Consider the following 14,756-nt stretch of genomic DNA (forward strand, 5'->3'; position numbering starts at 1 on the left):
AAGGGGCAAAAAATATGAAGGTATTTGTGTCCCATGTGAGTGCTCACTAAAGGGTGGTTTCAGCAGAGGAGAACTTTAATAATCGAGCAGATAGGCTGACCGGTTCTGTGGATACCAGGCAGCCTCTTTCCCCAGCCACACCTGTCATCGCCCAATGAGCTCATGAACAAAGTTGCCATGGTGGCAGGGATGGAGGTTACGCATGGGCTCAGTAACATGGACTCCCACTCCCCAAGTCCAACCTGGCTATCACCATGGCTGAGTGGCCAATCTGCCAGCAGCAGGAACCAACACTGAATCCCTGCTATGGCACCAATTTTCCAGGTGATCTGCCAGCTAGCTGGTGTCAGGCTGATTACATTAAACCTCTTCTACCCTGAAAGGAGCAGCATTTTGTTGTTGCTAGGACAGACACTCTGGATACAGATTTGCCTTCCCCTCATGCAGGGCTTCTGTAAAAGCTACATTCCACAGACTTAGAGAATGCTTTCTCCACCATCATGGTATTCCACACAGCATTGCTTCTGATCAAGGAGCTTGCTTCACAAAAAATGAAGTGTGGCAGTGGGCCCATGCCCATGGAATTGGATGGTCTTGCCATGTTCCCCACATTCCTGAAGCAGCTGGCTTGACAGAGGGTGAAATGGCCTTTTGAAGACTTTTAGCACCAGATAGATGGCAGTACCTTGCAGGACTGGGGCAAGGTTCTCCAGAAGGCCGTGTATGCTCTGAATCAGCCTCCAAAATACAGTGCTGTTTCTCCCCATAACCAGGATTAATGTATCCAGAAACCAAGGAGTTGAAAAAGAGTGGTGCCACTCACTATTACCCCTAATAACCCACCAGCGACATTTTTGTTTCCTGTCCCCACAGCTTATACTCTGCTGGTATAGAGGTCTTAGTACCAAAGGCAGGAATGCTTCGATCAGGAAACATAATAATGATTCCATTGACCTGGGAGTTAAGACCGCCACTCAGCTACTTTGGGCTCCTCAGGCCTCTAAACATCAGGCAAGAAGGGAGGGACTGTGCTGGCTGGGGTGATTGATGCTGGCTGCCGAGGCAATTTTGGACTGCCATTCCACAATGGATGTAAGGAACAGTATGTCTGGAATACAGGAGATCCCTTAAGGCATCTGTTAGTGATGCCCTGTGATTAAAGTCAATGGAAAACTACAACAGCCCACTCCAAACAGGACCACTAATGGCCTAGACCCTTCAAGAATGAAGATTTGGCGCATCCTACCAGGTAAAGAACCACAACAAGCTGAGGCACTTGCTGAGGGAAAAGGGAATATAGGTAGCCATAAATACCAGCTACAGTCAAGTGACCAGTTATAGAGACAGGGACTCTAATTGTCCTGAGTATTTCTTCCTGATTTTGTTATGAATGTGTGTGTTTTCCTCTCTTATCTGCTTATCGTGTAACATAAGCTGCATTGACTTTGTATCATAGTATTTAAGTATTGTTACCTTTCCATCATATACTTAAGCTACAGGATCTCAAGGTGAAGAAGAAAGATCATTCATGGACTTTGCCTCCTCTTCTGGGGAAAGGGTTAGTGGGTTTTTGGCTGTACACAGGATAGTTCTATCACGTTAGGCAGAGCTATAACCTTATGATTGTCTTTACTTGAAGATTAAGTACAGTTTAGGGAGATGTGTGTGGGTGCCCAGTTGACAGGAGTGGACTTGGGATGGTTAATTTTATGGGTCAATTTGGTGGTCCATGGTGCCCAGATATTTGTTCAAACATTATTCTGGATGTTTCTGTGAGGGTGTTTTTGGAGGAGCTTTACTATTAAATCAGTGGACTTTGAGTGAAGCATATTGCCCTCCATATGAGGCTTCTGCAGTTAGTGGAAGGCCTGAATAGAACACAAAGATGACCTCCCCCGAGCAAGAGAAACCCCGCCTGCAGACAGCCTTTGAACTTCCTCTGCAGCATTGCTTTTCCTGGTTCACCGGCAGACAGCCTTTGGACTTGAACTGTGACTCTTTCCTGGACCTCCTCCATCAGATTTGGAGATTTTAGATGTGCCAAGCCTCCACCTTGATGTGAACCAATTGTTCTCTCGTGTGTGTGTGAATCCTTTTGGTTCCATGTCTCTGGAGAACCCTGCCTAATACACTTGCCTAAGATTATATAGATGATAAACAGTAGAACTGGCTTTAAATCCTGCAGTTTGGTGCCAGAATCCACACTCTTGATGTATACCATTCTGTTAGCCTTTATCACTGTAATAGGTAATGTCCATTTGAGTCCAATAGTGATAGCTTTTTCCCATGTCTTCATATTAACTGATCATATTGGTTAAGGGGATTCCAAGTGGCTAAGAAGCTAGCTATTAGAATAAAAAACTCCAAATGTCAAAGGCTAATCACAATAGAAGCTTACTTCTTACATATTCGTCAGTTTGATAGAGGTAATCCTGGTTGCTAGGCTACTTCCTCCACACAGTCATTCAGGGACTCAGGCTGCTATAGGCTCCGCCTCCTTCAACATGTAGCTTCTAAGATCACCCTGGGCTTTGATTCCACTCTAGCCAGACAGAAGGGGAAAGGAGAATGGTAGATTAGGCATGGAAAGTTTTTATACTTACTACTGCTAAGGAATTTGTTTGTTTGATTTAAAAGGAAAGCAGTTTAAATTGTTTTATTCTGAAATTATTTTGTGTGTATGTGTAGGTACGCATGTAAAGTTTCCAATCTCTCCTTCATTTTATTTCAAACTCCTTAAATTAACAGGGTATAAACAGAGAGGCAGGTGTATTTCTTCAGGAATCAACCAAATTGACTGGAAGAGCTGTTTTACATAGAGGATATTGAGACAGAAGATTGGAGATAAAGTCGAAGCCAGATTGTGGAAGGCCTTGAAATGCTTGGCCAAAGGGCTTGGACCTTATCCTCTGAGAGATCTCAGGTTCTCTCTCTCTCCTCAACTAACTGCCCTTATTCTCTACACCAGCGAATCACAGCCTACATTCACCACCACGTGACGTGGTAATATTTAACTTGTCCTTTGTTTATTTCCTTTCTTACCCCACACCCATCACCTGGATAAACTGTATGCATCTCAACAGCAAGAACAATGACTTATATTTTTCTCAATGCTGCACAAGCCTAGGAGAGGGTCTCATATGTAATGTTTAAGGACTACATTCTGTTGACATGCAAGAGGTGTATGTCCCTACACCTTCAAACGCCCTACAAATTGTTGAATATAACTATAGCATATCGTTTCCTCCCCTAATCTGGTATATTTTGACTGAAAAATGTGAATAATATCTTGAAGCTTCTAATGCCTTTATAAGCTACCACATTCTGATCAGAGTTCTTGGCAAAATGGCTTAATGAATTATGCGTCCTTGTTTTGAGATCACATCCTCCAACTGTTTTCATATCATAAAGCCAAGTCATCATCACATTTGACATTCTGTTCCTTGAAATTTCTATTATTGGGCTAGGAATGTCTTTCTCAGGCCTCTTTATTTTCTCTTTATTTCGAACACTAGGACTAGCAGAACTGGTTTTTTGACAAAGGAACACAGCCTCAAGAAAAAAAAATCACATTAAGCCAGGTGCAATGGCATGCACCCGTAGTCCCAGCTACTTGGGAGGCTGAGGTGGGAGGATCACTTGAGCCAGGAGTTCAAATACAGCCTGGATGACATAGCAAGACCACATCTCTTTTAAAAAAAATCACATCATAAAATGTACTGCATAAGGAACTACACGTCGAGAACAAAACTCTGTTTATCTGACAGTCAGCTAGGATCACTCACTAGCTAAGAAATTCACTCCCGCCCACAAGCCTGTGACTCAAATTCATGGCTCAGCAAAATTACAAATGACTGTATATCGTGGATCTGGTATTTATAAACAATCAACACCATACATGCTGACCATGCGGAAGGTAAGCGTTTATGATATAATAGGTGAATGTGACAATAGCATTGACCCCATCTAGTTACCAAGCCTGAAACATGTCTGCATGAATACATATGCATACACATGTGAGTTTGGAGATATATATTTTTTCACGTTCTCTATGATTACCTAAGACGTTATCTCAGAATAGTGGCTTACAACAACTACAATCATTTCTTCTCGTGTCACACAGTTCTAGAAGTTGACTGAGTTCAGCTAGGTGGTTCTCGCTCTGGGACTGGCCATGGTTGCAGTCAACATGTAGGGAGAACTAGAATTTTTTTTTTTTTTCCTGAGATGGAATTTCACTCTTGTTGCCCAGTCTGGAGTGCAGTGGCGTGATCTCAGCTCACTGCAACCTCCGCCTCCCAGGTTCAAGCAATTCTCCTGCCTCAGCCTCCCGAGTAGCTGGGATTATAGGCTTGCGCCACCACGCCTGGCTAATTTTTTGTATTTTTAGTAGAGACAGGGTTTCTTCATGTTGGCCAGGATGGTCTCAAACTCCTGACCTTGTGATCCACCTGTCTTGGCCTCCCAAAGTGCTGGGATCACAGGCATGAGCCACCACACCCGGCTGCTAGAATCATTTTAAAGGCCTCTTCATACACCTGTCTGGGGCCTGGACTGGGAAGACCCAAACAGTTGCAGGCTAGAGCGTGAAGACAGGTGACTCCTTGGGCATCTCTCTCTATTTCTATGTGGTCTCTCCATTTGGTTGTTCCACTACGGTGGCTTCAGGGTATCTGGACACTTACACGGTGGCTGGTGACTCAGGGCTCCAAAGGCATGTGTCCCAGGAGAGAGACATGCTATGCTCTAACATAATCACGTGCTTCCCATCACCTTTGCTGTCTGCCGCTGATTAGAAGCACATCACAGGTCCCACCCACCCTTGTGGGGAAGAGCATGACACACGCTGTGAATACGAAGAGGCAGGGATCATGGCGGCCTCCTTAAAGTCTCTCTGCCACACTTAGTAGAATTTAGCAATGTTGCCCCAGGTCACGTAGCTAGTGAGCAGCACAAACAGGATTTGACCCCACGCAGTCTCACTCCAGAGTCCCCATTCTCGAATAGTACCCTATAGGGCCACTCAGTATGAGTGACTATTTTTCAATAGTTCTCATTTTCATTTTAAATGAAATGTGTCCTCAGTTAGTAAGAGACTACACTACTCCCGCCACACTGGCAGAATCATGCTTCTGGGTCTACAGAGCTGAAGACCAGACTCTGACACATGGCGACTTCATGCAGGTAATGCCGTACCCATCAACAAAGCTCCCTGCTGGCACCTGTTCCATGATCGTCCCCTCGAGTCACAAGAATATACCTAACATATTTGTACAAACTGAAAAAGAGATCTTGTCAGAAGACTATGCATTTCTTTAGAACATCATCAGGCCGGAAGCCCATGGGCAGGAACAAATGGGTAGTGGAAAAATGGAAAACAAGTGGGAGAAAGTTCTGTAGATGCTGGGACTTCAGCTTTGGAAAGGCCCCTGGCCACAGCTGATTTTCTGCAATGCAACCGGCTGAAAAAATACATCTCTGCAAAAATAAAGAAAAGCCTAACCGAGTGCAGCTGCCATCCTCCCAGTAATGAGATTTGGAGGATTACTGCTGAGATGAATGGAAGATATCGTATGGTCACTGCTAGAAATATTTGCCATCCCGGTCTAACTACATGAGTAGACACTAGAGTTCTTAGAATACCCACATATGTTTGATTTTAATTAAAATGTGCTGAATGAACTGTTAGCAGCACTGAAATAATGAAGAAAAGCAACGTAAGACAAATCGGCTAATTGACAACCCCAAACATTCTATTTTATACCCTTCAGTTATGTTAATGGAGGTTTCCAATATGTTCTAGCTGAAATAATCATTACACAAACACAGTTACATAATAATCTAAGGGGTAGATGAACATATAAATAACTACAGCAGCAAAAACCACAAATGGGTCAAAGGATTACAAATTCATTTTCTCAGTCTTTATTCGAAAACAATTTAGTGAGTGCTTATTGGTTATTATGTGCCAGGCACTCATGGGCTAATGCCTATGATGAAATCATCCTAGTGTTTCCAAATATACACTTCTGTTTAAGATAGCATGTTCTATGAGTACCAGGGTGCTGTGTAGAGTATATCTCCAATCACATGATGAAACAAAACAGCAAGCGACTCTTGAAAGGGAGAGACTATCATTTTAAGTCATTTCAAAAGCTAGTTCATATGAAGGCAGAGACTCTGGCCAAGATCTTAACAAATTACATTTTATTGAGTGCACAAGAAATTAGCGCAGCTGCCTGAAGGAAAATATGTCCTGGGATTGTGTACACAGTGCAAGGCCAAAGGGCAGCCATATTCCAAGTAGACCGTAAACAGGAGGTTTATTGGAGGCCTTTCCAAAGAACGTGACCAAATTTCAGCTGTGAGATAACCAGAATTCCAGCCAAAATTGGGAGTGATGGAAACTGTCAAATGTCTTTGGATCTTTTGTGGAGATTAATCCCTTGGCTGTGCAGTCTCTGATGAATGAAGGAGAATAATTCAGAGTCACTGAACACCCTTGCTCTTAACTGGAGAGGCAGGATATCAATGAGGTAAGTGAACGCCAATGCATTTAGAGTTTATTTACAACTAAACTGCTAAAGCCTCAACTCATCCATATTCAATTAGAGAAAGTTGTGGTTCATCCAAGACAAGACGTGAGCCAAAATTTGGGGCGAGGGTGACATCATCTGAAAGGGCTGGAAATAAAGTGTTAATTTGAGTATCATCTGTATATAAATGATAATTAAAGCTGTGCAACTCAACACGTGCCAAGAGAGAAGGTCAATAAAAATGAAGAACAACAGGGTCCCAAACCACATGTTACTTCTAAAATGAAGATTTATTTTTTTTAAGGTGGTGGGGGTGAGCTTTTCTTTCCTGCTGCATAATCTCAAAACAGATACAGATCACCTGCAAGGAAGACTCATTTCTGCAGAAAGTCACTGAGTTACTTGAACATTGAGCTAAGGAGAGGGGCTTTTCTATGTGATCTATACTGCAAGGAAGTAAGAAGTCATTCCATTTAGTTTGGGGAAGACCTCCCCAACCCCCTAAAATAGATCACTTTAGTAAATAATATCTAAGAGAACCACCAATTCAAGCTGATACTTGATTGTCCTTTTCAAGTCTTGTGTTAAATTTGGGCAGGAAACACAAGTTGCTTTTATCTGGGTGCTCGATAATTTCATTCATGCAGTGAAGAAATAGGTTCTTTATTCTCAGCTGTGTTTGAACACTTTAACAATGGGATAACTGAAGTAAGATGCAGCTTAAATCAAATGAAATGGAGACTTGCCCACAAGGACTTATTCATTATAAAAAAGGGCAGCTCTTGTCCTAATCGTTCCTCTAGAGATCTATGACTTAGGGCTCTTTTTATTTTTGACTACCAGCTACCTTTCCAAATCATGGAAGCTTTCTAAAAATACCAAGTTCCCCAGTAGCTGGAGCTGAGCAGGGAGTGAGCCTAACCATAAATGATGGGTATTACGGGTTTAAATTGTTTCCCTCTCAAAAATCATGTGTTGAAATTCTAACCCCCAGTGCCTCAGAAGGTGACCATATTTGGAGACAGTGTCATTAGAGAGGCAATTAAGTTAAAATGGGGTCACAAGGATGGACCCTCATGCAATATGGCTGGTGTCTGTATAAAAAGAGGAAATTAGAACAGACATGTACAGAGGAAGGACCATATACAGACACAGGGATATGACGGCCATCTACAAGCCAAAGAGGGAGGTCTCAGCAGAAGCCAATCCTGCCAACATCTTGAACTCAGACTTCCATCCTACAGAATTGTGAGGAAGTAAATTTCCGTTGTTGAAGCCACCCAATCTACAGTACTTTGTTATGGCCACCCCAGAAAACTAACACGATGGGGCAAAAGGAGTAGAGCCAGGGCCGGGTGTGGTAGCTCACGCCTGTAATCCCAGCACTTTGGGAGGCTGACATGGGCGGATAACCTGAGGTCAGGAGTTCGGGACCAGCCTGACCAACATAGTGAGATCCCATCTCTAATGAAAATACAAAAAGTTAGCCAGGCATGTTGGCGTGCACTTGTAATCCCAGCTACTTGGGAGCCTGAGGCAGGAGAATCGCTTGAACCTGGGAGGTGGAGGTTGCAGTGAGCCAAGATGGCGCCACTGAACTCCAGCCTGGGCAACAGAATGAGACTCTGTCTCAAAAAAGAAAAAGATAAGAAATAGAGCCAGGCCGAGCACAGTGGCTCACACCTGTATAATATTCTGTGTATTTTTTTGGGGGGGGTATATCTTAAATTTGTAAAGAGTTTCTAAAAGCAGAAAGAATGGTCAATTCATCCATTCCTGGAGATACTTTATTTAAATTTGCTTTTGAGTGAAGTCAAACCATGAATGAAGGAGCTGCAAAGTGGGACTTCATTTCACCTTGATCTCCCTAGAAAGGCCTTGCTCCTTCTTGCTGCATTTGAGTTTATGCAACTGTGGGCGCACTTTAGGGATCAGCCCTATGAGCCCCTCTTTGCATTTGTTAGAGGAAAGTGGTTAATGATCTTGTCTACTACTTCATACAATTTTTCCCTTACTAGGCCTCATTATTCTGAAGATACTTTTTATAAGCAGACAAAAATCCTTTTAGAATAAGGAGGAGCATAAATAAATACATGATTATTATATCAAATGCAATAACTATCTCTGCTGGTGGATAACAGGCTCATGCCTCTAGAAGGATGAAAGCAACTTTTACTGAACTCCTACCGTGAGACAAGCCTTCTGCTACAGGCTTTAGACAATTGTCTGCCGAATTTTAATTTTCACAATCTTATGAAGCAGATTATGAGAAAATGTAGGTAACTTGTCTAAAGTCACATTGTAAATGACCAAACCAGAAAACCACACTATTTTATGATCATACAAAGAATGGAAGAGGGGAAGGAGAAAAGCTTATGTTAATTTATTGAGAACCTACTTCCAGTGAACCAAGTATTTTTCATCCCAATTTAGAAATGAGGAAACTAAAGCTCAGAGGAATACATAAATGTATAAATATATGTAATATATATATATTAAAAATATATGTAATATATATATTAAAAATATGTTATATATAATATATATTTGCTCAAGGTGACATAATAGATGAATATATTAGGTAGGTCTATTTCTAGAATGAGAGGAGACATTTAAGACAAGGAGATTCCATGGAAAATACATAAGCTGGCTCTATTTCTTTTTTTTATTTTTATTTTACTTTTTTAGAAACAGGGTCTTACTCTGTCACCCAGACTGGAGTGCAGTGTCACAATCATGGTTCCCTGCAGCCTCAACCTCCCCAGGCTCAGATGATCCTCCCATCTCAGTCTCCCAAGTGTCTGGGATTACAGACAGATGCCACCATACCCAGATAATTTTTGTATTTTTTGTAGAGATGTGGTTTCGCCATGTTGCCCAGACTGGTCTTGAACTTCTGGGTTCAAGGGATCCACCCACTTTGGCCTCCCAAAGTGCTGGGATTACAGGTGTTAGCCCCCGCCCCCACCCCGTGCTCAGCCAATTCCAGGGCATTTAAATGTTTACTCACATATAGAAGGGATTTCTGTAGGTCTGTGGGTGTGTTCCACGCCTCTAAGTGGTAGGTGGTATCATATGGTATGCACCATTATGCCTCATGCACATTCAACTCAACATTGCTTTCTGAGATGGAGACACTTTGTTATTTATGGATCTTACTCATTCCTTGTAGGGGCAGGGTTATGGGCTAAATTGTGTTCCCCTCAAAATTTGTATGTTGAAGTCACAATCTCCTAGTACCTCAGAATGTGACTGTATTTGGAGACAGTGTCTTTAAATAGACAATTAGGTTAAAATGAGATCACTAGGGTGAGCTGTAATCCAATATGACTGCTGTCCTTATAAGAAGGGGCGATTAGGACACAGACACAAAGAAAAGCCATGTGAAGGCTAACAAAAACAAGCAACAGGGAAAGGACTCCCTATTCAATAAATGGTGCTGGGATAACTGGCTAGCCATATGCAGAAGATTGAAGTTGGACCCTTACCTTTCACCGTATAAAAAATTCACTCAAAATGGATTAAAGATTTAAATGTAAGACCTCAAACCATAAAAATCCTAGAAGGCAACCTAGGAAATACTCTTCTTGATATCAGCCTTGGCAAAGAATTTTTGGCTAATTCCCCAAAAGCAACTGCAACAAAAACAAAAATAGACAAGTGGGACCCAATTAAATTAAAGCACTTCTGCACAACAAAAGACATTATTAACAGAGTAAACAGACAAGCTACAGAATGGGGGAAGATATGTGCAAATCATGCATCCAACCAAGGCCTAATATCCAGAATCTATAGGGAACTCAAACAAATCAACAAGGAAAAAATAAATAACCCCATGTATTAGTCCATTTTCACATGGCTATGAAGAAGTACCCAAGAATGGGTAATTTATAAAGGAAAGAGGTTTAGTTGACTCACAGTTTCACATGGCTGAGGAGGCCTCAGGAAACTTACAATCATGGAGGAAGGGGAAGCAAACATGTCCTTCTTCACATGGCAGCATCAAGAAGTGCTGAGCGAAAGGGGGAAAGGCCCTTATAAAACCATCAGATCTCATGAGAACTCACTATCACAAGAACAGCATGTAGATATCTGCCCCCATGATTCAATTACCTCCCACCAAGTCCCTCCCACAACACATAGGGATTATGGGAACTACAAGTCAAGGTAAGATTTGGGTGGGGATACAAAGCCAAACCATATCATTCCACCCATGCCCCCACCCACATCCCATGTCCTCACATTTCAAAACACAATCATGCCCTTCTAATAGTCCCCCAAAGTCTTAACTCATTCCAGCATTAACCCAAAAGTCCAAGTTCAAAGTCTCATCTGAGACAAGGCAAGTCCCTTCAGCCTAGGAGTCTGTAAAATCAAAAGCAGGTTAGTTACTTCCTAGATACAATGGAGGTACAGGCATTGGGTCAATACACCCATTCCAAATGGGAGAAATTAGCCAAAACAAAGGTGCTACAGGCTCCATGCAAGTCCAAAATCCAGCAGAGCAGACAAATCTTTAAGCGCTGAAATAATCTCCTTTGACTCCATGTCTCGCATCCAGGTCACGCTGATGCAAGAGGTGAGCTCCCATGGCCTTGGGCAGCTCTGCCTCTGTGGCTTTGCAGGGCACAGGCTCCCTCTCAGCTGCTTTCATGGGCTGGCATTGAGTGTCTGAGGCTTTTCCAGGTGCACAGTGCAAGCTGTAGGTGGATCTACCACTCTGGAGACTGGAGGATGGTGGCCTCCTTCTCATAGCCCCACTAGGCAGTGCTCCAGTGGGGACTCTGTGTGGGGGCTTCCACCCCACATTTCCCTTCTGCACTGCCCTCACAGAGGTTCTCCATGAGGCTCCATCCCTGCAGCAAACTTTTGCCTGGACATCCAGGCTTTTCCATAGATCCTCTGAAATCTAGGCAGAGGTTCCGAAACCTTGATTCTTGTCCTCCATGTACCGGCAGGACCAACACCATTTGGAAGCTGCCAAGGCTTGAGGCTTGCACTCTGAAGCAATGGCCTGAACTGTACCTTGGCCCCTTTTAGCCATGGCTGGAACTGAAGCAGCTGGGATGCAGAACACCATGTCTCAAGGCTGCACAGAGCAGGAAGGCCCTGGGCCCGGGTCCAGGAAACCATTCTTCCCTCCTAGGCCTCCAGGACATTGATGGGGGCACTGCCAAAGTCTCTGACATGCCCTGGAGACATTTTCCCCATCGTTTTGGTGATTAACATTTGGCTTCTTGTTATTAGGCAAATTTCTGCAGCAGGCTTGAATTTCTCCCCAGAAAATGTGTTTTTCTTTTCTATCACATCATCGGGCTGCAAATTTTCCAAACTTTTATGCTCTGCTTCCTCTTGAATGCTTTGCAGCTTAGAAAATTCTCCCTCCAGATACCCTAAATCATCTCTCTCAAGTTCGAAGTTCCACAGAACTCTAGGGCAGGGGCAAAATGTGCCGGTCTCTTTGCATAGAAAGAGTGACCTTTACTCCAGTTCCCAACAAGTTCTTCATCTCCATCTGAGACCACCTCAGCATGGACTTTATTGTCCATATCACTATCAGCATTTTAGTCAAAGCCATTCAACAAGTCTCCAGGAAGTTCTAGAGTTTCCCACATCTTCCTGTCTTCTGAGCCCTCCAAGTCTCTAGGAAGTTCCAAACTTTCCCACATCTTCCTGTCTTCTTCTGAGCCCTTCAAACTGTTCCAACCTCTGTCTGTTACCCAGTTCCAAAGTAGCTTCTACATTTTCAGGTATCTTTACAGCATCACCCCACTCTCAGTGTTACCAGTTTACTTATGCAAATTAAAATTTAAAAATGGGCAAAGGACATGAACAGACACTTCTTGAAAGAAGACATACAGTTGGCCAACAAGCATATGAAAGATGCTCAACATCACTAATCATCAGAGAAATGCAAATCAAAACCAAAATGAGATACCATCTCACACCAGTCAGGATGGCTATTGTTAGAAAGTCCAAAAACAACAGATGCTGGCAAGGCTGCAGAGAAAAAGAAATGCTTATACGCTGTTAGTGAGAATGCAAATTAGTCCAGCCACTATGCAAAGCAGTCTGGAGATTTCTCAGATAACTTAAAACAGAGCTGCCATTTAACCCAGCAATCCCATTATATACTGGGTATATACCCAAAGGAAAATAAATCATTCTACCAGAAAGACACATGTACTTGTATGTTCATCACTGTTCTATTCACAATAGCAAAGACATGGAATCAACCCAGTGCTCATCAGCGGTAGACCGGATAAAGAAAATGTGGTATACGTATACACCATGGAATACTACGCAGCCATAAAAAGAATGAAATCATGTCCTTTGCAGCCACATGGATGCAGTTGAAGGCCATAATCCTAAGGGAATTACACAAGAACAGAAAACCAAATACTGCATGTTCTCACTTATAAGTGGATGCTAAACACTGAGCACCTATGGATATATATATGGGAAGAATAGACCCTGTGGACTACTAGAGGGGGCAGGGAGAGAGGGGCCAGGAATTGAAAAACTACCTATCAGGTACTGTGGTCACTATATGGGTGATGGGATCTGTACCCCAAGTCTCAGCATCATGCAATATTCCCAAGTAACAAAGCTGCACATGTACCTCTGTGTCTAAAATAAAAGTTGATTTTTTCTTTTGAAAAGGCCATGTGAAGACATAGGGAGAAGACAGCCATCTCCACCCCAAGGAAAGGGGCCTCCGAGGAAAGTAGCCCTGCTGACACCTTGACCACAGACTGCTAGATTCCAAAACAGTGAGAAAAGAAACTTCTGTTGTTTGAGCCACTCAGTCTGTGGTACTTTGTCATAGCAGCCCGAACAAATTAACACAGGCAGCAAAGTATTCTACAGACCACAAACACCACAGTATTTTAGCCAGTCTCATGGTGGACATTTAGATTGAAACTAAACAGAAATACACATCCTTGGACAGCGCTCTTGTGAGCCCCTGTGGGAGTAAATACGTAGAAATGAAATTGCTGTTACAGGGGACGCATGTTTTCAAATTTACAAAATGCTGCTAAATTGTTCTCTCAAATATCTCTGTTGATTTGCACTCCCAACAACAGTGAATGAGGGCACCATTTCTCTCACAGCTTAGCCAACATTTGATATTCTCAGGCTCAAGATTTCTGCCAATGTGATTGGTCAAAAAAAAACCATATTGTTTTAACTGCACTTTCCTAAGTTTGCATGAAGTTGAACATTTTTTAATATACACATTGCCTGTTCTTATTTCCCCTTCTATACATTCTCAGTTCATATTTTTGGTCTGTTTTTCCTTTGGGGTTGTATGGCTTTTTCCACCTGATTTGTAGGGATCACATATGTTCTAGCTCACAATTCTCTGTCTGCTAGATCTTCTGCAAATACCTTCTCCAAGGCCCCCACTTGTCTTTTAATCTAGCTCATGGTGTGTTTTTGACAAAAGGTTTTAAATCAGGTATAATCAGATAGACCTCTGTTTATAGTTTGTATTTTTTGTATTGTCTTAAAGAAAATACTTTCTGGCTGGGTGTGATTACTTACACCTGTAATCCCTGGAGGCTGAAGCAGGTGGATCACTTAAGGCCAGGAGTTCGAGACCAGCCTGCCCAACATGGTGAAAACCTGTCTCCTCTAAAAATAGAAAACAAATAGCCAGGCATGGTGGCACATGGCTGTAATCCCAGCTACTTGGGAGACTTGAGGCATGAGAATCACTTGAACCCAGGATTTGGAGATTGTAGTGAGGCGAGATCGTGCCACTGCACTCCAGCCTGGGCAACAGAGTGAGACTCTATATCAAAAGAAAAGAAAAGAAAAAACGTTTTCTCTCCAAAATTCAAAAAGGTATTCTCTTATAATTTCTTCTGACAGTTTTAGTGTATTTTCCCCATGTTCCAGTCTTTAGTACCTCTTTAATGTATTTCAGTGGTGGCAATAGGTAGGAATTTTATTTTCTTTAGGATTTTTTTCTTTTCTCTTTCATTGAGAGTGAATTGTCCCAAAGCCACTTACTGAAATATCAAATGCTTACTCCAGTCATTAAAAATATATATTCAGCAAAGCACCCACAGACCATCGCATTTTGAGTAGTGTAATTTCCTGATAAATCCTCCATAATGTATTAGGAGAAAAATGTACCCCTAGGTAAGTAAATAAGCTGATCTAAATGGGTATTTGGCTATGAGCCAAGCAAATGCTAGAGGTTGTCTGCCA

The sequence above is a fragment of the Pan paniscus genome, chromosome 15 (assembly GCF_029289425.2).
Source record: "Pan paniscus chromosome 15, NHGRI_mPanPan1-v2.0_pri, whole genome shotgun sequence".
In the NCBI taxonomy this organism is placed as follows: domain Eukaryota; kingdom Metazoa; phylum Chordata; class Mammalia; order Primates; family Hominidae; genus Pan; species Pan paniscus.